The sequence below is a fragment of the Euprymna scolopes genome, chromosome 24, assembly GCF_053919585.1.
Source record: "Euprymna scolopes isolate OS-2025 chromosome 24, ASM5391958v1, whole genome shotgun sequence".
In the NCBI taxonomy this organism is placed as follows: Eukaryota; Metazoa; Mollusca; class Cephalopoda; order Sepiida; family Sepiolidae; genus Euprymna; species Euprymna scolopes.
In genome coordinates, this window is record NC_136505.1 from 90,786,250 (window position 1) to 90,811,732 (window position 25,483).

General features: G+C 35.0%; 1 protein-coding gene across 10 annotated transcripts in view; it reads right to left on the reverse strand.

The window, feature by feature from the left end:
• LOC145246840 (adenosylhomocysteinase-like 1) overlaps window positions 1-25,483 on the reverse strand; it is a 736,073-nt gene that overhangs the window by 175,933 nt on the left and 534,657 nt on the right. The window contains exon 1 of one of the 10 annotated variants that reach the window (XM_080108684.1): window positions 1-1,424. This exon is cut by the window's left edge and continues 1,324 nt beyond it. The exons of the other annotated variants lie outside the window; for them this stretch is intronic. The gene's annotated coding sequence lies outside the window, so the exon portion shown is untranslated. Of the gene's footprint in view, window positions 1,425-25,483 lie in introns of those variants that run through there. 10 annotated transcript variants of the gene reach the window in all.

A 25,483-nucleotide genomic window follows, 5' to 3' on the forward strand; every position in this document is an offset into this window, starting at 1 on the left:
CCCTATAAGGACTTAGTCCTCAATACATTGTAGTCTACATTGCACTGCAGAGAATTTACTGTTGATTTTGTTGTGAGATATGCTTAATACGATTTTTTAATTCATGCAGATCGCATATTTATTCTTAAAGTAAAATTCTCTATCGATTTTTATATTGAACTTAATATATAGTAGTGAGATCAAAACTAAAAAATATATGACTTAGGTGCCATCAGCTAGAATCGAAACCAAAACATACAAATCTCCACCCTCATTCCTTAGCCTCTGAGCCATGCCCGTACACATATATATACACACACGGTACAACCACGTTACACACCGGTTCTCGCCAGATCACTGAAGTTAAACAGTGATAATCTGGCCAGTATCAGACTGAGAGGCTAGGCCCTGTATGTATCACGCCAAATCGTAGAAATTTCCAGATTGGTATCTGGTGGTGCGTTTAATTCACTGGGGGAGATGCACCCCCACCCAAATATACTGGCGGGTAAGCGACAAAGCAGTACTCCACATAATGGTGTACCAGCAACCTGCTGCAAGATGCCTTCCAGTCAAGCACGTGTTTACCACAGCGAATAGTGACACGAAGTTGTGCTTCATGGATCACCTAAAACATTTCGTTTTTTTTTTTTTCACATTCTTTTCCTCATTAACGGTACGAGTTCAAGCCTGCCTGCCACCACTTTTTTTTTTTTTGCCCAACACACACTTCCAAACACCTGGGCAACGCCGTGCACCCAGGCTAGTATTCTATAAAAGTGAGAATGTGATGTGTGCGAGGACACTTCTCAACCTATATACTCAACAAATTTTTTATCTACAGATGTGAAAAACTTGTAATTTCATTTTCAACCAAGGTAAAAAGGACTACTAAGGGGTCAAAACTGAAAAATTTCTACATGAGAAGCCACCAAATTTTATCTGTTTCCAACTGTTTTATGACTGTGCATGCGTGGTCATGAAATATAACAGCTTCTTCATGTTAAGTACGAGTTGTGAAAACACTGTTTAAAGGTCATGTCAAGCTGGTGTAATGGTTATCGTACTTGACTCACTGTCTTTAGGTTCTAGTTTCGATCTCAGCTTGAGTATTTTTTTACTTACAAGAAATTAACTGTTTAGACAAGACATAATACTCGCATGTACAATGTACATGTATGTTTCTTTCTATTTTTTTTTTTTTTTTAAAGGAATTTAACGTTACGTTTAATACCTATGGTATTTCGGTTTATGATCAATAAATATCCTGTATTAATTAAAATATAATATTTATGCATCTTTTACGACCAGGCAACGCTGGGCAGCCTGCTAGCATATCTATAAAAGCGAGAATGTGTGTGTGTGAGGACACTTCTCAACCTATATACTCAACAAATTTTTGTTCTACAGACTGAAAATTTGGTATATAGGGTATTCAAACATGTGAAAAAATTTTTAATAGGCTTACATCTGAAAAAAAAAAAAAAAAAAAAAAAGGGTTGCTAAAGGATCAAAATTGAAAAATTGATACTTGGGGGGGGGCATCGGATTTTTATCTGTTTGTCAACTGTTTCAGAACTGCGCATGCACAAATCATTCACATGACAGCTTCCTTATGTTAAAAATAAATAGGTTTGAAAAAAACTTTTAAAGAACGTGGCAAGCTGGCCTAATGGTTATCTTACTTAACTCACTGTCATTAGGTTTTCGTTTGGATCTTAGCTTATGTATTTATTTTTTTTACTTACAAATGAACTGTTTAGAAAAAAACATAATACTTGCATGCACATGTCTCAGTTTCTTTCCATTTTTTTTTAAAAGGAATTTAATCTTCCATATAATATTGGGCAACGCCGGGTACATCTGCTAGTATATATATATATATATATATATATATATATATATATATATATATATATATTGTCCGGTCATGATATATGCTTAAATATGATATTTTACTTCGAAAGTTAAAAAAAAAAAAAAAGTAAATATATAACTTGGGTGCCCTCAGCTAAAATCGAAAACGAAGCAATCAAAACTTAAAAATTTAACACAGTTGAATAAATAAATGCATATCTGCGCATGCATACGGCATACACATTATGTTGACCTACACCTGCCAAATTTCAATTTTTTAATTTGCCCTCTGAGCAGCTATTTTTCCAGCTAAAAACTAAATCGAATTTGTTCCACAGGTACGAATCCCCTATATATAAAGTTTCAAATCTGTTGACCAAAAACTGACCGAATAGTTTGGTAGAGACTGTTCCACACACAGACAAAGTCACTTTTATTTACTCTAAATGAAATTATGCACAATGTGGAAAATATGCACAAATAGAATTGTGCATAATAATAATAATAATAATAAAAATAATAATAATAATAATAGTTAAATGAAATTAATCAACCAATAGAAAACAAAAAAAAAACCCAAAAAACAAACACTGAATTAATAAAAAGTCGTTTCTAAAACAATATGCAAATTAGTTATCCTTTTTGAAGCGGGTGGTATATTCATGATTAAGAAAATTGTATTCACTTTTAAAATAGAAAAGTGGGCTTTTAATATCAATGTCAGTGCGACAAATAACTCAAATTTATACATATGTATAGATATTATTTGTTGTAATTGTTTTTCTGTTCAATATATGCTGTTTCCACTAAATATTGAATTGAGTCTTTCTTCCAGAATCCTTCTAGTCCACAACATCTACAGGGTGATTTAAAAGTCTCCATACAAATAAATAAATTATTTATTGCTTAATTCACTATCCAACAATCATGAGGTTGTTTGCACAGCCACTGAGAAAGCTTGCCCATAGTTTGCTTCAAACTTTACCTTGGACCCAGCAAGCCATTCCCTCCCTGATTTTCCTCTGCAGACAGAAACCACGCTAGATGATCTGATGATCACGCCTTCCCAAGTACATGATATTATAAAAAACCTAGACACCTCAAAAGCATGTGGACCTGACCTCATCCCGGCTGTGCTATTAAAAAAATGCTCCGCTGAGGTTGTTCCTGTTCTCTCTAAACTCTTTAACAAATGCCTTAACGAATCTTGCTTTCCTGGCTACTGGAAAACTGCTTTTGTGGTACCAGTTTTCAAAAACTCTGGCGAAAGCACTGACCCATTAAATTATTGCCCAATTAGCGTCCTCCCTCTTTTTGCCAAAATATTTCAGTCCTTAATTAATCAAGCTTTAGTCCACCACCTTACAGCTGCTAAACTTCTGTCTGACCCCTAATATGGATTTAGGCAAGCCCGTTCTACTGCACATATTCTAACTGTAATCTCTGAACGTTTATACCAAGCACTGGATAAGGCAGAGGAGGGGAGGGCAGTAGCCCTAGATATATCTAAGGCTTTTGACAGGGTATGGAATGATGGTCTTCTCATGAAAATAAAATCCTATGATATTACTGGACGAATGCTTAGCATAATTAGATCTTTCTTAAAGGATAGAAGAATCCAGGTTGTCCTCGACAGGTGTACACCCAAAAATTTTTATATAAATGCGGGTGTACCTCAGGGATCGATTCTTGGACCTTTATTATTTCTGATATTCATAAATGACTTACCTGATAAAATTGTCTCTGAGATGGGTATATTTGCCGACGATACCACGCTCTATAGCAGGCACATGAGGAAAACTAATGAGCACATATCTAAGGTAATGGCTGAAACCCTAGAGAAAGACTTTTGGTCTGTAGTGGAACGGGGTCAAAAATGGATAGTAACGTGCAACGCTGCTAAGACAAAGCTCATTTCCTTTAATAATTTTATGAAACCTTACAAACCACCAATAGCTGTGGCTAGAGAAACTTTACCTGGAAACACTTCATTCAAGCTCCTTGGCTTAATGTTCACAGGAAACATGAGTTGGAATAGATACATCAAGATAATTGCTAAGACTGCTACAAAGAAGGTGGGCTCTCTCTACCATGCTAGAAAGTTACTTATGCCTGAAAGTATCCTGTACCTCTATAAAGCCACCATCCGCCCATGTATAGAGTACTGTTGTCACATTTGGGCTGGTATATCTGCTACTAGTCTCTCGCTCCTGTACAGGGTTCAAAAGAGTCGCCAACCTTGCTCCTGTCCCATAGACGAAATGTTGCATCCCTCTACCTGCTTTACAAGTATTTTAATGGTGAATGCTCTGACGAACTACAAGCCCTTGTACCCCCTCGACGAAAATATCCCGACAAACCTGACAAGCAGCGAAGTCCCACCCCTACACAGTTGAGATCCTGAGATGAAAGAAAGCCTTTTACTCTAACAGCTTCTTCCCCAGAACTGCAAGCCTTTGGAATTCTCTTCTGGTTTCCTGCTTCCCCAACTATACTGACATGCAGAAGTTCAGGTGTAATGTGAACAGACATCTTGCTGCTAAACTCCCTACATAGTACCCCTGCAATTTAGGTCCCTGATAGTAGCCCCCTACATCAAGGTGGCAATGTGCCTTGTTTGCGGTGAAAATGTAAAAAAAAAAAAAAAAAAACCCCAAAACTAAAGAATTGAAATCATATTCATATCTGGAAGTAGCCGCAAGACTTCTAAAGAATTTAACAGAAAACATGGAACCAACATAACACCCGCTACTGTAGCAAAATTTTTTGTGAAGTTTAAAAAAACTGGATCTGTTGAAGATCAAAAAAGAAGTGGTAGACCACGTACAGCAACGGATGAAAACACAACAGCTAGAGTTTCAGAAGCATTCCCCTCTCTGTCCTGCTCTAAGTAAATCTGTCGACCTAGTCCACAAATTCCAAAATTTCATCATGACAAGTTTCAAGAAAAAATACACGATTAAACCCGGTTCTCCAACTTCCAACGTAGACCCCTACTACCATGTCTCCTTCTCCAACATCAGGGGTCTACGTTCTAACCTTCCAGAGGTTGAAACCCAATTACAGGAGACTAAACCAGACCTTTTATTTTTAAGTGAAACTGGCATTGGACAGGCTATTTCCCTAGATGAGTTTGCAATTACAGGATACTCTAACTTAACTTCTAAATCTGACCCCCAAGATCGCCATGGGCATGGAATATGTGCCTATATTAAAGATAGCTTTCCATGTGGGAGGGACATCTCCAGGGAAGATCCTAACTTACCCTATATGTGCTTCCGGGTTGCTTTAGCTCACACTACTGCATTTATATTTACTCTCTATCGCCCCCACAACAGCGGAGTTACTATCTTTCAAAGCATATCTGAGAAAATTGACCAAGTCCTTTCTACTTATCCTTCAGCTAACATTCACGTATGTGGAGACTTCAATGTTCACAACGTCGAATGGTTGACCCACTCAAACAAGACCGATGATGAGGGGAGGTTCTGTCATGATTTCTCCATTGCCTATGACCTCACTCAGATTGTTCAGGAACCTACCCGTGTGCCCGATAATGACGGCCAGTATGCGAGCCTACTAGACCTTTTTCTCACAACTTGCCCTGAACTATGTTCAGTTTCTGTTCTGTCGCCTCTTGGATCTTCCGACCACTCTGTTGTATCAATTAAGATAAAAATGAAATGTAATAAGTCCCCAGACGTACCACTTCATCGTACAGTATATCGATACACTAAGGCTGACTGGGATAGCTTCCGTACATTTATATCTGATCTACCTCTGCATTCCATGTTTAAAAAGGATGTGTCCCCTATAGTATTAGACCTAACTGAATGGTTAATTGTAGGTATTGACCATTTCATACCCTCTAAAAAGTTTCAGCAAAAACCTAACAGCCAGCCATGGTTCTCTCCAGAATGTGCTGCTGCCATTGCGCACAGAAATCACTTTTTCCACTGCTTCAAACGTAATAGATGTATGGAAACTAAAGCCGTTTTCAGGACTGCCAGCAACCATTGTAAGAAAGTAATAAGGAACGCAAGAGAGTTGTATGCTCAATCTGTTAAGTCCAAAGTAGCTGAGCAGCGGCTTGGTTCCCACCAGTTTTGGCAAATAGCAAACAGAATCCTGAACAGAAGCGTGTGCTCCATCCCAACTATTATCAATGGACCTGAGGTAATCTCGTCAGCATCAGACAAAGCCAAACTCTTTGTCAAGAACTTTGCAGCTAATTCTACCCTTTGCGACCAAGACCGCCAACCCCCAATATTTCCTCCTGTATCAGAAAACACGCTATGTGATATACGTATATCTGTACATGATGTTGCCAAGCTAATCAAAAACCTTGATTCCAGTAAAGCAACTGGCCCTGATGGTATTCCAATTATAGTACTCAAAAAACTTCAACCTGAACTAGCGCCCATACTTACAAAACTGTTTAAACGTTGTCTTAAGGAGAATAGTTTCCCATCTCCCTGGAAAATCTCATCAGTATGCCCTGTATTTAAGAATTCAGGTGATCGCTCATCCCCCTCTCAGTACAGGCCAATAAGTCTCCTGTGCGTCATGAGTAAGTTGCTAGAATCTGTGTTAAATACAGAAGTAATCAAACATCTCAACAAAAATAACCTTCTTAGTGACACTCAATATGGTTTCCGTTCTGCTAGATCTACAGCAGATGTCCTTACAGTTATATCGCATAGGATTAGCAAATCTCTCGACGGTGGCAATCTTTCTAGGGCAATTGCTCTTGACATATCTAAAGCCTTTGATAGGGTATGGCATAAAGGTTTACTTCATAAGATCGCTAGCTATGGTATAGCTGGAAAAGTCTTCTCAATTATTAAATCATTTCTTTCTGATAGGTTCATAAGAGTAGTAGTTGAGGGGCAAAAATCAGAAGCTCTCAGTATTAATGCCGGTGTCCCTCAGGGATCCATCCTGGGACCAACTCTTTTCCTGATCTACATTAATGATCTTCCAAATCATATCCTTACATCATTTGTAGACATTTATGCTGACGACACTACCATTTATGGTACCACATCTAAGACAGTAAACGAGCAAGTACTCTCCAATTCTCTCTCCTCTGATCTTGAGCATGTAGTACAATGGGGAAAGGAGTGGCTGGTTACTTTTAATGCATCTAAAACCAAGCTTCTCTCTTTACATCATCAACATTTTAATCCACATTTGTCATCAATTGAAATGAATGGCTCTCGTCTTCAGGAGGCCTCAAGTTTTGACAAGCTTCTGGGCTTGACCATTACTCCTGATCTTAAATGGAACACGTATATCAAATCTGTTGCCAAGGCCGCTGGAAAAATGGTCGGATCTTTCTATCGATCCAGTAGATATCTCACTGCTGATGCTATTCTCTATCTATATAAGAGCCAGGTACGTCCAAGGATGGAATACTGTTGCCACATCTGGGCAGGAGCTGCTAGAAAGGACTTGTCCTGCCTTGATAGAGTTCAAAATAGACTTCGTAGCCTCGTAGGAGATGTCCTTTTCTCCTCCTTACAACCTCTATCTCACAGAAGAGATGTTGCGAGTTTGTCTCTGATGTATCGTTATTTTCATGGAAAGTGTTCAACTGAGCTTCAATCTATGGTCCCCCCTCGCCAAACTTTCACAAGAAACACTCGTCTAGCTGTAAACACTATCAATAATTTCCCCCACTCTTTATCTGTGCCTAAACCTAAACATAGATTCCATGAACAAAGCTTCTTTCTTAGAACTGCACGCCTGTGGAATTGTCTTCCGTTTTCCTGCTTTCCGGCTGACTACAATATGGTTGTGTTCAAGTCTAAGGTAAATAAGTTCTTGATGAGCCGTTCCATATAAGTTATTAAATTTACCAAATTTTCATTACTAATGATTACTATATTGACCAACTTCTACTGTACACTCTTTAACCCTTATCCTTGAGTGGCCTCTGGGCCTTGATAATGTGGTGATGCCTTTGTAAAAAAAAAAAAAAAAAAAATTAACACAAAGCCCCAAAAAAGTACACAAAGGCTGTCTGTTAAAATTGAGATTAGTCAACCAAGTATCACTTGCATTTTAAAAACAAGTAAATGGTATCCTTACAAATTACAAATGCTGCACCACATAAGTGAAGATGATCCAGATAAACGACTGGAATTTTGTGAATGGGCAGTAGGCAAATTGAGTGATGACGAAAACTTAAAAAAAAAAAAAAAAAAACATGTTTACCAATGAAGCTAACATTTATGTCAATAGTGAGGTTAATCGCCAAAATATGCGTTATTGGAGTAAAGCTAAACCTAATTGGATAAGTGGTGATCACTGTGTAAAAAAAAAAAAGCTCAACAATAATGCAATGTGCTGGTAAAGTGATGGTTTGGGCTAGAATTTGGGGTGACAAAATCATTGGACCAATTTTCATTTATGGAAATCTTAACGCCAATAAGTATTTGAACATGTAACAAGAAATTTTTTCGTCACTGTTAAGCAAAAATGGTAACCTTCCAACATATTTCCAACAAGATGGTGCCCCACCGCATTATGGTATTCAAGTGAGACAATACTTGAATCAAATGCATGGATTGGTACACGTGAACCAGTTGAGTGGCCTCCTAGATCCCCTGATTTAACCCCACTTGAGTTCTATCTTTGGGGTCATTTGAAAGCTATGGTATATCAAGAAAATATAAGAGAAGCACCGCATTATAAATTCATGCGCACAAATATTCCCAGATGTACTATTGCGAGTTCATAGCGAGTGGGTTAAACGTATTATGTGTATTCAAAACAATAGTGGCCACATAGTGTCATTTAATAAAATTATTTTATACTAAAAAAAAAAAAAACAAAAAAAAAACATTTTCTTTTCTTATTTATTTGTATGGAAACTTTTGAATAACCCCGTATAATACGGAATGTTAGTAACCAATGGTAATGAAAGTTGAAATTGAGATAAACATCCCAACTTGGGGGAGGGGACAGTGTGTGTGTGTGTGTGTGTGTGTGTGTGTGTGTGTGTGTGTGTGTGTGTGTGTGTGTGTGTGTGTGTGTGGAGGGAGGGAGGGAGAGAGAGAGAGACAGAGTAGCACAGAAAATCAACTTTTTTTTTTTTTTCTAAACAACTCCAATAATTTTCAACTAAGAAAGTTAAATTTAAGAGGAAAACACCGAGTTTGCATGTGGAGAGTGGGAAGGAGACAGGAAGTCATTCTGTGATGAGACAATAGTCATCTAACTTTCCTACTCCTTTCCTGAATTGTTTGAAGTCTTCACCTTCAAAGTAAAATTAATGCTTTCAAAGAGAACTGTTATAAGAGTGAAAAGGAAGGCAAAAACGAGAAGAGCAAGAGGGAGAAACAAGAAAAGAATTAGACAAAGAGAAAGAAAGATTAAGAGAAGGAAAAAGAATTTCAAATCCAGCCAAATAAGGACAAAAAAAAAAAAATAAAATAAAATAAAAAATAAAAAACAAGGAGGTAAAGCTCTAGCAATTTTTGCAGAAATAAACTTTTTTCTGGATTCTTCGGACTACTTCTCACTCGTCATTTTCACGACGTTTTGGTTGATGTAATCTCCGACCTTCTTCAGGTGTATCATCTTGAACTTGGGGATGTTTCTCTCGAACTCAGAGATTTGGATGGAATTTTGAATGGAACCCTTTATTTACTTCACAGGGGGGGCATGTTCTCGTTCCGTCAGCCATGACTGGATAAAAGTCCTTAGTAATTCAGAATTGTATTTTTCGATCGCCCACACTGAGAATGGAACCTTCAACCTTCAGGAGAATATCGCTTATCTAAGTACTCTAATCACTGTACCACAGGTCCTTGTGAACAAGATATGCCAATATTCTAGAGGGTTACTACGAAGGGGAAACATGGAGTTCTAGGCAAAAAAAAATAATAAATCACTGAATAGTAATCTAGCATGGAAACAAAAAAAAAAAAACTTAATGACATAAAAGAAGCAATTTAATCCTAGGTAACTCCGAGTCCTCCTGCTAGATAGATATGACAGAAATAAATAGACGTCCACAAAAAGTAATCAATCCATGTTTAACGTTTAAAGCCATAGGGATAATTTTTTTGTTTTCTCAACACAATTGCACTTCGGCCACTGCCTTCTAACATGTATTTAGGATTGGTTGGTTGGTTGGTTGTTTTTGTTTTACGGCATATCAACCCTTTTCGGGTTATTTAATACCGAATCCAAAGATTTTGAAGAAAAATTGTTTTAATAGAATATATTTGTTGTTTTCACGTCGGTTTCTATTCAACCCATAGTTGGGACTCTAACAGGTACTATCACTCCGGATCAGAGCGGACCTGGGAGCAATGGTAATTAAAGGGTGGCTCCACACTCCCCAAAGCCCACAAGCTGGGGCCTCACCACTGGATATAGTTTAAGGTCATATCCAGGACCCCCATTGAGGGACTTTTACCCTCTGCAGGGGGGCAGTCGCCGTATTCTAATGCCCCACCGACAGGGCCGATGTATTTAGGAAGAAAAAATAACAAACTGAACATGCAAGGTCCCCCTCCACAATTGAAACATTTTATTACCACGACTAATGTTTGTGCAAAATTAAAAAAAACGGTTATTGAGAAAGTACGAACAGATGAACTATTTGGGGCTAATTTTACCCCCATAATAAATAGGCAACCAAAGTTATCCCGGAAAATCCGCTCTGGCCAAAAATTTACTTTCGCCATTTGTGCAAAATTTAAAAAAAAAATTCAAGGAGTGGTTATTGAGAAAAGCACACACAAACGATTTGGAGACAATTTTACTCCTACAATGGCCTTTAGGAGGGCAACAAGAGTTATCCCAGAAAATCTATTCTGGCAAAAATTTACTTTCACCATGACTAATGTTTGTGCAAGATTTGTAAAAAAAAAAAAATCCAAAGCATGGTTATTGAGAAAAGTGTGAACAGACGAACAGGAGTGAATTACTAGGTCCAAATCTCTCCTTAGTCGGGGAACCAATAAAAAGGAGAAATAAGGTTTGGATTTTTTGAAGAAATCAGATTGAATAATACGGTTGGGAATGAACTTATAGATAATAGGTCATCACGTGACCAGTTGATTGATTGGATTGGACTTTTCTGACCTCCTATCTAGCCAAAGTAAGTACTGAAATTAAATAATGGCTCAACCACCAGCATCTCTCATCATAAAGTATCACAAATCGCCATGCACAACATACAGGTAGCCCATTTTGGGAGGATGGGGGTATCCCTACTCTGCATGGGGTTAAAGTCAGCAAATCTGTGGGCCCCTCCCCGCTGACAGGGCGGCTCAGTACTTGAAACTGTATAAAGTATAAGTTTAAAACATCAACGTGTTATACTAATTGACATTTTTTTTTTTTTTTTGAGTATTTTACACATCAATATGTGAAGTCAAAATAAAAAAAAAGCATGGAAAAAAAAAAACAAGTTAAAATCAGTGACGGAATGAGTGAGATTTTTTTCTGTCATATAGCCGTTTCTTTTCAAATTTCTAACAGCTATATGACGTCAAAAATCCTACTCATTCTATTTCACAACGTTATATACACTTTGAATGCCAACGACTTTTTTTTTTTTTCGCTCTGAAACAGAACAAAGACATCCTTTTCACATCACAGACACAACAAATATATCTTCAAATATTATATTGGTATTGCATTTTCTTCAAATTATTCATCCCGGGGATGTCTTGAAATAAAGACGGAACGTTAATGAACATATAATTTGGCTTGTTTTTTTTTTTCTATTTTTCATCTCTTCGTATATATATATATATATATATATATATATATATATATATATGTGTGTGTGTGTGTGTGAATTAAAAGTTATAACAACTCGTCAAGCATTTTGCATGATGAATCCTTACGGAAATGTGGAAAATTCTGTGTAGCTTAATTGCCATACATATATTTTTCATAACTTACTATCTAGCTCTACACATGTATTGAGCACTCTTGAAGTAAATACTGGAAATCGATATATAAAATATATCTCCTTAAAACATTTTATGTAGACACACGAAATCATACTACCACTAATAATAATATGTATAATACTGACTCAACGGGTCACTGTTGGTGTAGTATACATGTTCTACTTGAGCTCGATAACTTGGTTGATGAGCACGAACAGTGTGATCAAGTCATCGTCTTCAGCTCAACTGATACTTCTCTCACCTTGCCTGCTGGTTACAAATCTCTGATTCTTAAGAAGCAGAACGTCTACAAGAGAGAGAAAGAGACGAAGAGAGAGGGGGATTGAAAGAGGGTGTAGGCGGAGGCGGGACAGGCATTGGACGGCGGTAGCAGGTGCCCTCACTCGAAGATAAAAATGCTACCTACGTCTTCATGACGCATTATGATAACATACGTTTTTGAGCAAGGTGACCTTTCAAGGCTCAGACCGAGAAAAGAATGAACATAATTTTCAGGAAAACAAAACAAAAACGAAACGTAAACTTGAATATTGTTGTTGATTGACATGTATATATATGGGTCATGCAATAAAAGCTTTGCTTAAACTCTTTCACACAAATACACACACACACAGCATATCAATTTAAACTCTGTAAATTAGAAATTCGAAGACAAGGAATACAAAAAATTAAAAATTTTCCTCATTCTATAAAATTCCAAAGAATGGCTGCTATCCTCAGAAGAAAAGTAGTTAGCAAAATGATACTCGTAGGCAGGCTATAAATTTTGTTGGTTAGCACATAAATTGAAAACTATAAATTATGCAAATAAATTACATTTGTACGAAAGTTGATAATGCAAAAATGTCTGGATTAACTGAGGATAAGTGCCATTCTTTGAAACAGCGTGGAATAAGGGATTTTTTTCATATTTTTATATTCTTGTCCAATAATAAAGTGTAATTTCTAATTTACAGAGTTTATATTGAATTCCGTATATCAATGCTCTATTTTAAATATTGAGCTTTTTCATTTGGTTAGGGTTGTCATTAATATTTATACTTGCTTTACATTTATAAAATTAATCAATTTGTAAACTTGAAAATATATTTCGAATCTGTATGTGTGCGCGTATATATATATATATATATATATATATAATAATTTATAAACTATATATGGCGATTAAGCTACACTGAATATTCCGCGTTTCATCCACTCTAGGATTCTTCAGACTTATGCGCATAAGCCTGCAGAATCCTAGAGTGGATGAAACGCGGAATATTCAGTGTAGCTTAATCGCCATATATATTTTATAAATTACTAACTAGCTCTACCTACGTATTGAGCACCTTTGAAGTAAATACTTAAAGTTTATGCATAAATTTATACTCTTGTATATTAATTTTATGTGAGTAAATGAAGTAGTTATATATATAAGTTAGAAAAGCATTTCATCCAAGGCATGAAAATTGTTAAATAAAATGCTATAGCCCTTAAAAATAAAGGTACAAGATTCAATTTGAAATTTATTTATCTTCAAAGTGCACTTTTATACATTTTACAAAGTAAGGTATTAAATTTTTATACCTTACTTTGTAAAATTTATAAAAGTACACTTTGAAGATAAATAAATTTCAAATTGAATCTTGTACCTTTATTTTTAAGGGCTATAGCATTTTATTTAACAATTTTCATGCCTTGGATGAAATGCTTTTCTAACTTGTATCTTATCTTTTTAAGATTATATTTTATTTAATTTATTAATTTGGATTTTAAAAAATTGGATGTGCTTTTGTATGTATTTATAAAAACTCTCCGTCTCTCTATTTCAGACTGTATTTCTCCTCACACAACAACTCATTTTTGCAACCCCCTTTTTGTATTATTACAGGTCTGAATATTCTGTTTCAGTTCGTAATTCTCACACCACACTCTTTTTTGCAACTCCCTCTTTGTCATACATGTCTGAATAATGAGAAAATCTGATTTTTTTTAACAAAAACTTTAAAATAATTTTTTTAGATTATATTTTTTTAAACTTCTTTCAGAATAGAAAATCCTTACAATTTAATAAGGAACATATTTCATATAGGTTTCATTAAAATATTCAGTAGATAACGAGAAAAATAGAGATGAAAATTTCAAAAGGAGTGTATAACTGGTTACGCTCAATAGTAGTCCTCGTTAGCGAAAGACTTTGTTATTGTTATTCTATTATTATTTAAAACATTTTGTGTCCTGCGCTTTTGCACGAGGACTAATATATTACAATAGAAAAAAATGCGAGCATGAAAAGTAATATGATTAAGCTTAAACATGGAAAAGTAAAGGACTAGTTGTTAAAACTGAAAAAGAAAAGGACAAGATATTCTAGTAAAAAATATAATAAATTTATAACTTTAAATATTGCAGGATTAAGAATTTATTATATAATGTTATAAATTGAATTAAAAAATCTTAATGCTGCAATATTTAAAGTTATAAATTTATATTTTTACTAGAATATCTTGTCCTTTTCTTTTCCAGTTTTAACAACTAATCCTTTACTTTTCTATGTTTAAGCTTAACCATATTACTTTTCATGCTCGCTTTTTTTTTTTATTGTAATCCATGATTTTTCCAGGCTTCCAATAAATTCACTTGTTCTTTGTTTAATTTCAGTCTTATTTTTTTTTGCCCCCATAAACACATGTGTAATAACAATGTACGGCACTCGTCTGCTTTCAATAAATTCCCCCAATTATCTCCCTTTCATGCTTTCATTCTGTTTCACTTGTTACTTCTCTTTTCAAATTAGTAGCAACAGTGATTGCTATAAAAACCAGTCATAAAAAACGTTGCTCACCACCTTACATATTTTTACAATTTTGAACACCAGAAAATTCATAACTTTTGTTTTACTGAACGAAAATGGAATTTTTTTCACAATATAGCTGAAGAAGGTGATCTACAAACTGTAATAATTGGTTGAAATTTGGTCAAAAAATGAGTGAGCGATGATGCTTTAAAGCAGTTCTCTATGACTAAAACTGTCACTTAACCATTTATTCAAACACTACCGTGTTTGAATGAGTTATATATATATATATATATATATATTCATCCATATATCATTACTTTTGACAGAGGCGACCGATTTTCATGAGATTGGTATCGTTTTGAAGCTCGACCCTTCGAACAACAAATATCGAAAAATTGGCTAAAAATATTAATTCCTTCACTCCCAACTGGGCAATTTTCTACAAGGAGGGGGTCGCTTTTTTCGCCGATATTTTCAAAAGCCATCCCCTCTTTTTGATTGACTAGCCTTAATTTAAACCTTCGCCACTTCCGGTTTAGCGATGAACGCAACGGCAAAGATGTCACATTTTTTACATTCTCTTCCTCCTTTTTTGCTTAACAAACACTACCAAACACCCAAGCAACGCTAGGCACCCAGGCTAGTATATTATAAGTAACGTTATTGTTGTCAGTGGAGCAAACTTATCTATGGATAATATTTTTCATCTAATTTAAAGCCCAGTTTCATTTGGCTACAGTAGAATAAGTTAATGGTATTAGGATTGATGTTACTAGATATTACTATTTGTGATGATATTTTGTAAGTTCTAGAGCATTGATTTCATTTGTTGGTCGACTATATAGTTTAGAAATCCGTAATTGATAAGGGCTTGTTTGATATTCTTTAGTTCGAGGAGTAGTGTTGTTTTGTTGAAGAGATTAGGTTGGCGCAGTTAAGATTTTTGATGATGGCTATTTTGTAATGGTGAGAGGATTTGCTTTTAAAATTTAGTAGACAAGAATTTAGGCCAGTAGGATTTTGTAGTTGGAGGTGCTGAATGTGTTGTTAGAAGTATCTATGATTTGTTCTTTGTTATCAGCGAAAATGAATATATCGTCGGCATACCTTACATATAGAGATGGTTTAGTAGTATTATTAGATGTTCGATTTTCAAAGTCACTCATGTAGAACTCAGTGAAAATCTGTCTGAGAACGGAACCCATTGAAACTCCATCTATTTGGGTGTAGATACTACCTTTGTAGGCTGAAAAGGGTACCTCGGTAGTACAAACTACTAATAATTTCATAAGTATTTTTTTTTTTGTTAATTTTAAGGAGATAAAAAGATGTTTTATATATTGTCAAGGATTATATCTATGGTTATTTTAGAGGACGTTTGTGAAGAGGCTTTCTACGTTGAGGGAGGTTATGAATTTGTTGTCACGTTGTTTTGCTTTTAGGATTTGTTGTAGTTCTTGTGTGGATTTTACAAGTATGTAAGTATGGTATTCAACCTCTGCACAGATCCAAATTGTCCTCTGCACAGCCATACATGGCCTAAGCTCTGCAAAAATGAATGGGCGCACTTTGACCTTTACCCAACTGAATGATGTCTGACCTCTGCACAGACAGGACACAGCTTGACCTCTACACAGACAAATACAAAATTGTCTGAAGATTAATAAAAAGCAGGAGAGAAAGAAAATTGGCCCGGTTGATGCAATTCCTGAAACAAAATAAATTTGTGGCTTTTCTTCATGTATCCAAAAAATTATGAGATATGATATTAATGATAAATTAGGAGGATGGGGGGGGGTGAAAGAAAGAAGAAAAAAAAGGGATCATTTCAATCAATTTGTTTATTCAAATGGAGTCTATGAATTGATAAGCAGACTCTAGTTTTGCCGTTGGAGGTTAACACATTAATTTCATAACTTTTTCATTTTTTTTTCTTTTCTTTTTTAATATCTGATTTGGCAGAGTAACAAACTGATTGATGCTTTGGCTTCCCTGCCAGAAATACAAAACGCAATGAACAAGGCACGAGATTCAAATACGCACTGGCACGATCCTAATAATCACACACCGGAAGTGAAGGAATGGTTATCGTTGTGGAATGTGAACGCAGCATACCGTATTCAAATGATAATGAAACAACCATAAAGAAATGAATCTCATCACTGACAAAGATGCTGCTAGACTCTAACGTTTTGTTTTGAGTACAAATCTCTACTACTTTATAAAAAGAAATTTGTGTGTGTGTGTGTGTGTGTGTGTGTGTGTGTGACGGCCGAGTCATTTTATTATTATTTTTTTTTGGTCCCCCGACAAAAGGTGGGCCTGTAAATTCACCCTTGCTCGTTCGTTCGTACATTTTTTTAATAACTACACCTTGGAATTTTTTGAAATTTTGCACAAACATTAAACATGATATGCGTAAAAAAGAACGGCTTTTCCAAGAAAACTCCTTTTGTCCCCGCCCCTCCCGGGATGCTTTTCTGGTTAAAATGGTTAAAATTGATACTTTTCTGCTTATTAAAAAAAAAAATAAATTGATGCCTTGAATTTATATAAAACTTTCTGAAAAGTTGTAACTAACTGATTTCTATATAATTTTGTTTGTCTATACTTCGTGATAACTCTCGGTTGTGCCCCAGGGGCTCTTTTAGGGCTAATAAAAAACACGCCATTTTTGGGACTATTTTATCATATTTGTCCAAAATTTTCTGTGTATGTCTATTTAGCAGTTTTGCTGAACTCAAATTTACATATGTTAAGGCTTAAAACTGCACCATTTGTTCATTTTCACCAGGATTTGACGTCCTTTGGGGACTTTTGAGGCTAACAGGAGGGGGGGGGGAGAAATGCTGAACTTAGTCATTTTTTTATGCCTTGGTCACTGCGCACTCACGGGGGACCATGCATGCTTCACTTGTGTTTTTTAATTTCACACAAATGTACTTTATGTGCCTGGCAGTGTTTTTAGATAGGTTTTGTATCAGAATGTCTTTGATAAACGGCGATAATGAAAGTAAAGCAATTTTGATTAACGTTAACACCTTATACAGCCTAACATCACAAGTGGATTTGAGAAGTTTTATTAACGCACAAGCAAAAAGGTCTGGCGTATATAATCAACAGTAGATTCTCTGATATGATTGAGGTGTGTTCGAAATGTATGTTTCTGCTTAGTCCACAACTGAACCATGATACTTGATATTTGCATTTTAAACTTTAATTCAAGCCATCATATAAAAATGATTGTATAAAATCAACAGTAGGCTCTCTACAGTGCAATGTAGACTACAATGTATTGTGGACTAAATAACTGCGGGGAGGATTGAAAAATGTGCGATTTTACCGATTTTGATGACAATAAAATATAGGAGAGTGAAACATTTGGTGATCCTCATTCATTCCCCGGCAACGCCAGGTGTCCCTGCCAGTATAATAAATATATACATACACACATACATATATAAGGTCTGTGCAAAAGTTTTTGCTGATTTATAGAGTTGGCAATTTAAACGATTGTAATTTATTTTATGCATCTTGTTATTACTTAAACTTATCACCATGATTGAGTTATAACATTTTTATTTCAAGACAATTAAAACATCATTCATATTTTTCTCCACTATTTTCAGCCATGTTGATCTGAAAACGATCTTTTTTAGTCAACAGAAAGGAAGCAGTCTTTGACTATGATAATGATCGTCCTAACACAGCACTATTGATTAAAGATCTAGAAGAATTTTGGCCACTTCTACACTATTGGGACGAAATTTCGGAAATCGAAATACTGAATTTTACATGAAAACAATGGTAGCTACGTATTCCCCGTATTTTTAAGATGATTATATTCAAAAATTATGAAAATCGATAAGGTAGAAAATTATTTATTACAGAAAATAAAATACAATTTGATGAAAACCAACGTAAGACACAGAAGAGTTCAAAAGGGAGATAATTTTCCGTTTTGATTTAAAACACGATGACACATTTTTCACCTGCTAACACAATTAAAGTTGTTTTTTAATAATTCAGTAATAAATTGCAACTTATTAGAATTGACAAATAAAAAATCAGTTGAAACCATTGCTTTTTATCTGATCTCGTCCCAATTCTGTAGAAGTGCCGCAAATTATTTTCATTTTTTAACTTAATTGCAACTAACAATATATTATATTTCTAAATCATGTTAAGAAACATTAAACAATAAATGTAATAATTTTTAAAAAGAATGTTTTATTTCTTAAATTAAAAAAAGGAAAAAAGGTGCAATTTTCCATGAGAAGGTAGGCTAACGTGTACAAGAAGTTGTGTATGGTAGGAAGTATCAAATTGCTGCAAAAGGTTTTGCCAATTTGTAAAAGGGTCATTTTAAACGATTTACTTTATGCATATTGTTATTACTTAAACATATAGTTATTTTTTTTATTTTCGGGGTTGTGTTACTATACATATAGATTCGAAAAAGTTGTAAAAAAAAAAATATATATATATAACAAATAAATGTTATCAAAGGCAAAGTAAGTTACTCCTCTACCTATCTGCAAACGTTTTTAATTGTTTTACTCACTTTAAAATGTAAAATCTTTCTAAAATCATACAGCGTTTATTGATATATTTGAAAAAGAAAAATGGCGGAGTGCTCGCTGTTGAATACAGTAAGTTTGGGAAAATGAGTTCAAATTAAATAATTATACAAAATACTGTTAGAAACCCATTAAATATATGTCCGCCTATGTCACGGTTACATATACTGAGCGAGTTTCTAACAGTATTTTGTACAATTATTTAGTTTGAACTCATTTTCACAAACTTACCGTATTCAACAGCAAGCATGCAGCCATTTTTCTTTTTCCAATATATCGATAAACACTGTATGATTTTCGAAAAATTCCGCATTTTAAAGTGAGTAAAACCATTAAAAACTTTTCCAGCTAGGTAGAGGAGTAACTTATCTTGCCTTTGGTAACATTTATTTGTTATATATTTTATTTTTGACAACTTGTTCAAATCTATGAGGATGAGGATAGTAACACAAACCCATATTTTCTTTCAAGATTATTTAAATTTTTTTTTTTTTTTAATTCATACCTATGAACTAGCGCTTGACGTCCGACCTTGCCCAGCAATAAAGTACGCTTAAATATGATATTTTAATTCATGCAGATTTCGTATTTATTATTACAAAGTCAATTCTCTATTGAGATCATCTTTGTGCTAAGTATACAGTACTGATTTCAAAAATGAAATGAAAATGACTTGGGTGCCATCAGTTAGAATCGAAATCAAACATTTAGTACTCCAGCTGCGCTCCCTACCGTTTGAGCTAACCTAGCAGATAGATAAGTTTTAAAATTCAACCACTTAACTTTGATTTGTTTTATGCGCTGTTTGCATTTCAACTTGCTGACGTATTTCTGTGCGCGTTATTTCATCCATCCAAACAAAGATTTTACTTGTGATAAACCATCTATGGCGTTTGATTACTATGTATTGTTAATTTCAGTGTTATGTGACCAGTAGTTTAAAAGTTTATCAGTTAAATATTTACAAGCATACATCTGTTTTATTTATATAGAAAAGGGATCTTTTAATAAAAATTCACCCGTATATTTTACAAGTGTCTGAAAAAAAAAATTGGAAAAGTATCTGAATCTAGAGTTTATACTCATGCAAAAATTCACCATTAACTATTTCAGAGGTGAGGATTTAATAATAATAAGCCAGACCTGCGCTGGATGAGTGCAAAGAGGATTGGGACCTTGGGGAGGTTTTTGCCACCTAAATTCCAGTGGAGACCAATGGTCACCGCTAACGAAAAATCAATGGTAAGCAGCTGTTACGATAAAGCAAATTCATCTGTAATGGTTATCAAAAGAGGTGGATAATACTGGAAATTTGGGGAGACTTGTTGTCACTCAGACTCCATAGAATACCACAAGTTGTTCTTAAAGAGAAATCTTTGATGATGACCTGTGTGACTACTCCTAGTGAGTAAATAATAATAAATAAAAAAAAAAGAAAAAGAAAAAAAGAAAAAGAAAAAAGAAAAAAAAAAGAAAAAGAAAAAAAAAAGAAAATTTTTTTTTACAGAAATAGGCTACTGGCTCAGTTTAAGAAAGAAAACAGACTTCAAGTCTGGATTGTTGTAAAAATTGTTGACACCCAACCCTAACTCCACTTCTGATATGATTAGACATGATTTGTATGTTTTCCAGAACTTGAGCAATATTGAATTAAAGACTAGCTGTCAGAAATTTGATTTGTTTAAAAGAAAATAAAAATCACTCAGTAACACTTCATGAGTGTAAAAAAAATATGATGTATTTGGGATACATGAAAGAAGAATAATATAATGGAACAGTGATTATCAGGAACCTATTAAGTTTTTTTTTTTTTTTTTTACTAGTGTCACTGCTTATCAAGGCGTATGGGGCCACTCGAGGATAAGGGTTAAAAACAAAAAAGCAAAATTACTTCAAGATCAGAAACGAGTCAACGATAAGTTGGATGGATATATTCTGATCCCAAAAGCAGCAATTCTTTCTCCTTTGTCATAAAACATCACTCATGGAATATGAGGACTAAAGAACAAAATAAGGGAAGCAAGAGTTATGAGGCTGTCGAAAGTAAGCCCCAAGTTCACTTTCTGCTCTACTAGCTAGATGGATAGAAAAAGCAATTCTTTCCTCTTTGTCAAAAATATTGTTCATGGAATGTAAGGACTAAAAGGATAAAATAAGGGAAGCAAGAGTTATGAAAGCCGCCGAAAGTAAATCCAAAGTTCACTTTCTATTCTTCTTAAATGATTTTCCTGGTGTCAAGTAATACAGTGAGAGTACATATAAATAGTGAGTGCAGAATCGTTCAACTTCCTTTATTCGTGCAAAACAATAAGATATAATCCAGGATTAAATATCAAACTCTAAGAAATTGATCGAAAGTAAATTAATCTTTGGTACATAGGCACTTATGTTACCGTGCTGAAATAATAACATTATTATTTAGAAAGCCATTTTTTACATAGGTATGGTGCTTTGTAATTATTCTGTACTTTCACCTAACAATTTAATAAAACAAAGATATTGCAAAAAATGAATTTAACTTGAAAATACTCTTAAAAAATAGCACAGTAACATAAGTGCATAAGCACCCACTTTTATCTCAGAATATGCTTCTATAATTTTTTAAATTGTTTTATTACATTTTCACCCCAAATAAGGCAGCTTGCCACTTTGGTGTAGGACAGTATTTTATTTACTGCGGGAACGCTTTTTTATTTTTATTTTCCCAAGAAACTAGCTCCTCATAAAAAGGGAATTGTCCAAATTGATTAGTAATTGTCTGATATAAGGAAAATGTCCACATTGATCAAAGCTGATTGCTTTCGGACATTTCTGGCAACCGGAAAAAGACCGCTGGAGTTAGTGTCGCTTTTATTACACGGAAAAGCCTAATCCACATGTGGCGAGTGAAAAATATTGAATATTTATCTTTTCAAAGTCGAGCAAATTAAATAGACAGGTGACCTCCGTTGTTAACTCATAGATATTATGATTTATATGTGATATAAAAAGTTTTAAGAGGTTGTGAGCCGACCAACCGCTTCTCGGAAAAAAGCCTTTCTTTAATCTCCAACTTTGCCTCAAGGGTTCGGGTTCGATCCTCATAATCACCTACCAAAACATTTTTTTATTATCTTTTCGTTTGCAAATCAGTCTTATTCGTGATAAGATTCTGTTTGTTCGTCAAAAACAAAAAAAAGAAAAGATGATAACGAGACTCTTGGAAAAACAGACAGAAATCAAAATGGTTAGTTTTAAAGGCTCAGCATGAAAGGAGAGAGCAAGAGAAGGTAAACTACAAAGAGGAGGGGAGAAGTAAAAAAAGAAAAAGAGACAGAGAATACTATTTCAAACTGAAGTGTGATACATCACAAGAACGTATCTTTAAAAAAAAAAAACAATCTGAATATAATTTTGGTATATATACATATATATATATATATATATATATAAAATAAAAAAAAGTTTTGGTAGGTGAGTATGAGGATCGAACCCGAACCCTTGAGGCAAAGTTGGAAATTAAAGTATGAAAGAAAAACGTGCGACGTTAACGACTGGGCCACCGAGACATACAACGGAAACCCGTTTTAATTTATTTAAGTATTAAAAACATAATTGATACGTGGGTGCAATAAAAGTTAACTCTGCTGCTTCTATTTGACCTGATTAATGAGGTAAAATAGAAGTAGCTTTACTCAACTTTGTAGTTTGACCGGTTTTGACTTTGACTGTTTTTTTCCCCAACATGTTGGGGGAGAGGAAAACCAGCTCCCCATTGTCCAGATTGAATAGCAACTGTCTGATATAAGGAGTTTTGCTCCATATTGATCAAAGCTGATTGCTTTTGGAGGTTTCCCGGCGTGATGCCGAGAACACACGGATTGAATTTAGTTTCACTTTATTTATACTAAAAAGCAGGACAAACAGGCGACAGAGCGAAATAGCGCGAATCTCATAAAAGTCGATGTAAATAAATCTAGAGGTGACCTGCGTTCCCAAATCCTAGATATTATTATCTAGGTGGTATATAAATAGTTCTAAGCGATCGTACCCCCTCCCGGGACTGTGTGCGAAAAAAGCCTTTACGAAACATACATGAAATTTTGCCTTTTATATATATATACTAGCGGGGGGTGTTAATCAAAACATAAGAATAAGCGAAGTAAAAAAACAAAAAAACAAAATAGAAAACAGAAAAACGAACGTTAAAATTTATCTGAAAAATAAAGTGGTGGGGGGGGGGGCACGGACACCCCGGCGGTGGGGTGGGGGGTAATCAAAACATAAGAATAAGCGAAGTAAATATTTTTAAAAGTTAAAACTTAAAAAAAATCGAAAAAAAAAACAAAAAAAACTAACGTAAGGCAAACGAACGATGTTAAATGTAAAAATCAGAAAAACAAAAAAGAAAACAGAAAAACGAACGTTAAAACTTCTTTTAAAAATCTGAAAAATAAAAACCAAAAAAAAACACGTGAAAAATAATAAGCCTGTTTCAATATTAAAATTTAAAAAATCGGTGGGTACCCGGTGTTGGCCGGGTGTTTTTGGGTGTGTGTGGTAATGAAAACCTAAGAATAAGCCAAGTAAAAAAAAACCCCAGAAAAACGAACGTTACATGAAAAATGGCTTAAATAACCCTGCTTCAATATTAAAATTTAAAAAATTTAAAAAAAATGAAAAAAACAAAACAAAAAAAAAGACATCTCCACGATTCGAATAATGACCCAACGCTCTAACCAACTGAGCTAACACAACGTACATGAAATTGTGTCAGTTCTTCAAATATTTAAACTAAATCAGGTTATGACGTCGTCTGACATATGCGTAGAACTGATCTTGTCATGAGAGGACGGTTTTTGCTGACCCCTCCCCTTCCCTGTAGAAAAGTGCTGATTTCAGGGTGAAAAAATTAACGTTTTTGGCCAATTTTTCGATATATGTCGGGCAAAGGATGAGGCTTTCATATGAGACCAAATTTGTGAATTTTTGTTCTGTCTGTCGAAAGTTTTTAGCAGACACACAAACATACATACATTTTCGCTTTTATATATATACTAGTGGGGGTTCCTGGCAATGCCCGGATGTTTTGAGGTAAATCAAAACTCCGGGTGGGGGGTGGGGGAGGTAAAATAATTTTTAAAAAATGTTTTGGTAGGTGAGTATGAGGATCAAACCCGAACCCTTGAGGCAAAGTTGGAAATTAAAGTGTGAAAAAAAAAAAGTGCGACGTTAACCATTGGACCACCGCAACATACAATGGAGACACGTTTGAATTTATTTATTTAACTATTATAAACAGGTGGCCGCAATAAAAGTTAACTCTGCTGCTTCCATTTGACCTAATTAAGAAGGTCAAATAGAAGTCACACAGCGTTTGGGTTTGTTTGGGACTGTTTTTCCCCCAACAGATGTTGGGGAGGGGGAAACCAGCTCCAAATTGTCCAGATTGAATAGCAACTGTCTGATATATAACATTGATCAAAGCTGATTGCTTCTGGACGTTTCCCGGTGCGATGCCGAGAAGGCTGTTAACTTTGAATTAGTTTCGCTTTTTATATGAAAAAGCCGAATCAACACGTGAGAAGCCAAAATAGCAATAATTTTGTAAAGGTCGTCGCAAATAAATCTATATGCTACACTCGTTCCCAAATCGTAGATATTATCATATAGGGGGTATATAAACAGTTCTAAGCAATAGTACCTCCCCCCCCCGAGTGCGTGCGAAAGAAGCCTTTGCGAGACATACACGAAATGGTCACACACATTTTGCCTTTTATATATATATATATATATATATATATATATATATATATATATATTACATTTTCACCCCAAACAAGGCACATTGCCACTTTGATGTAGGGGGCTACTATCAGAGACACAAGCATCAGGGGTACTATGTAGGGAGTTGAGCAGCAAGATGTCGGTACACGTTACACTTGTACTTCTGCATATCAGTACAGTATGGGAAGCAGGGACCTGGAAGGGAATTCCAAAGTCTAGCCGTTCTGGGGAAGAAACTACTGGAGGCTCTCTTACATCTAGGGATCTCTACTGCGAAGGGGTAGGATTTAGCCGCTTGTTGGGTTTGTCGGGGATATTTACGTCGAGGGGGTACAAGTGCTTTCAGTTTGTCAGAGCATTCACCGTTAAACTACTAAGTAATAATAAAGTATATATATATATATATAACGGCACAATCACGTTGACACATCGGTTCTCACCAGATCACCGAAGTTAAGCAACAATAACCCTGGCCAGTACCAGATGAGTAAACATTTGGGAAGGCTAGGTGCTGTATTTACCGCATCGACTCAAAGAAATTTCTAGGTTGGTATGTGGGGGCGCATTAATTCACTGGA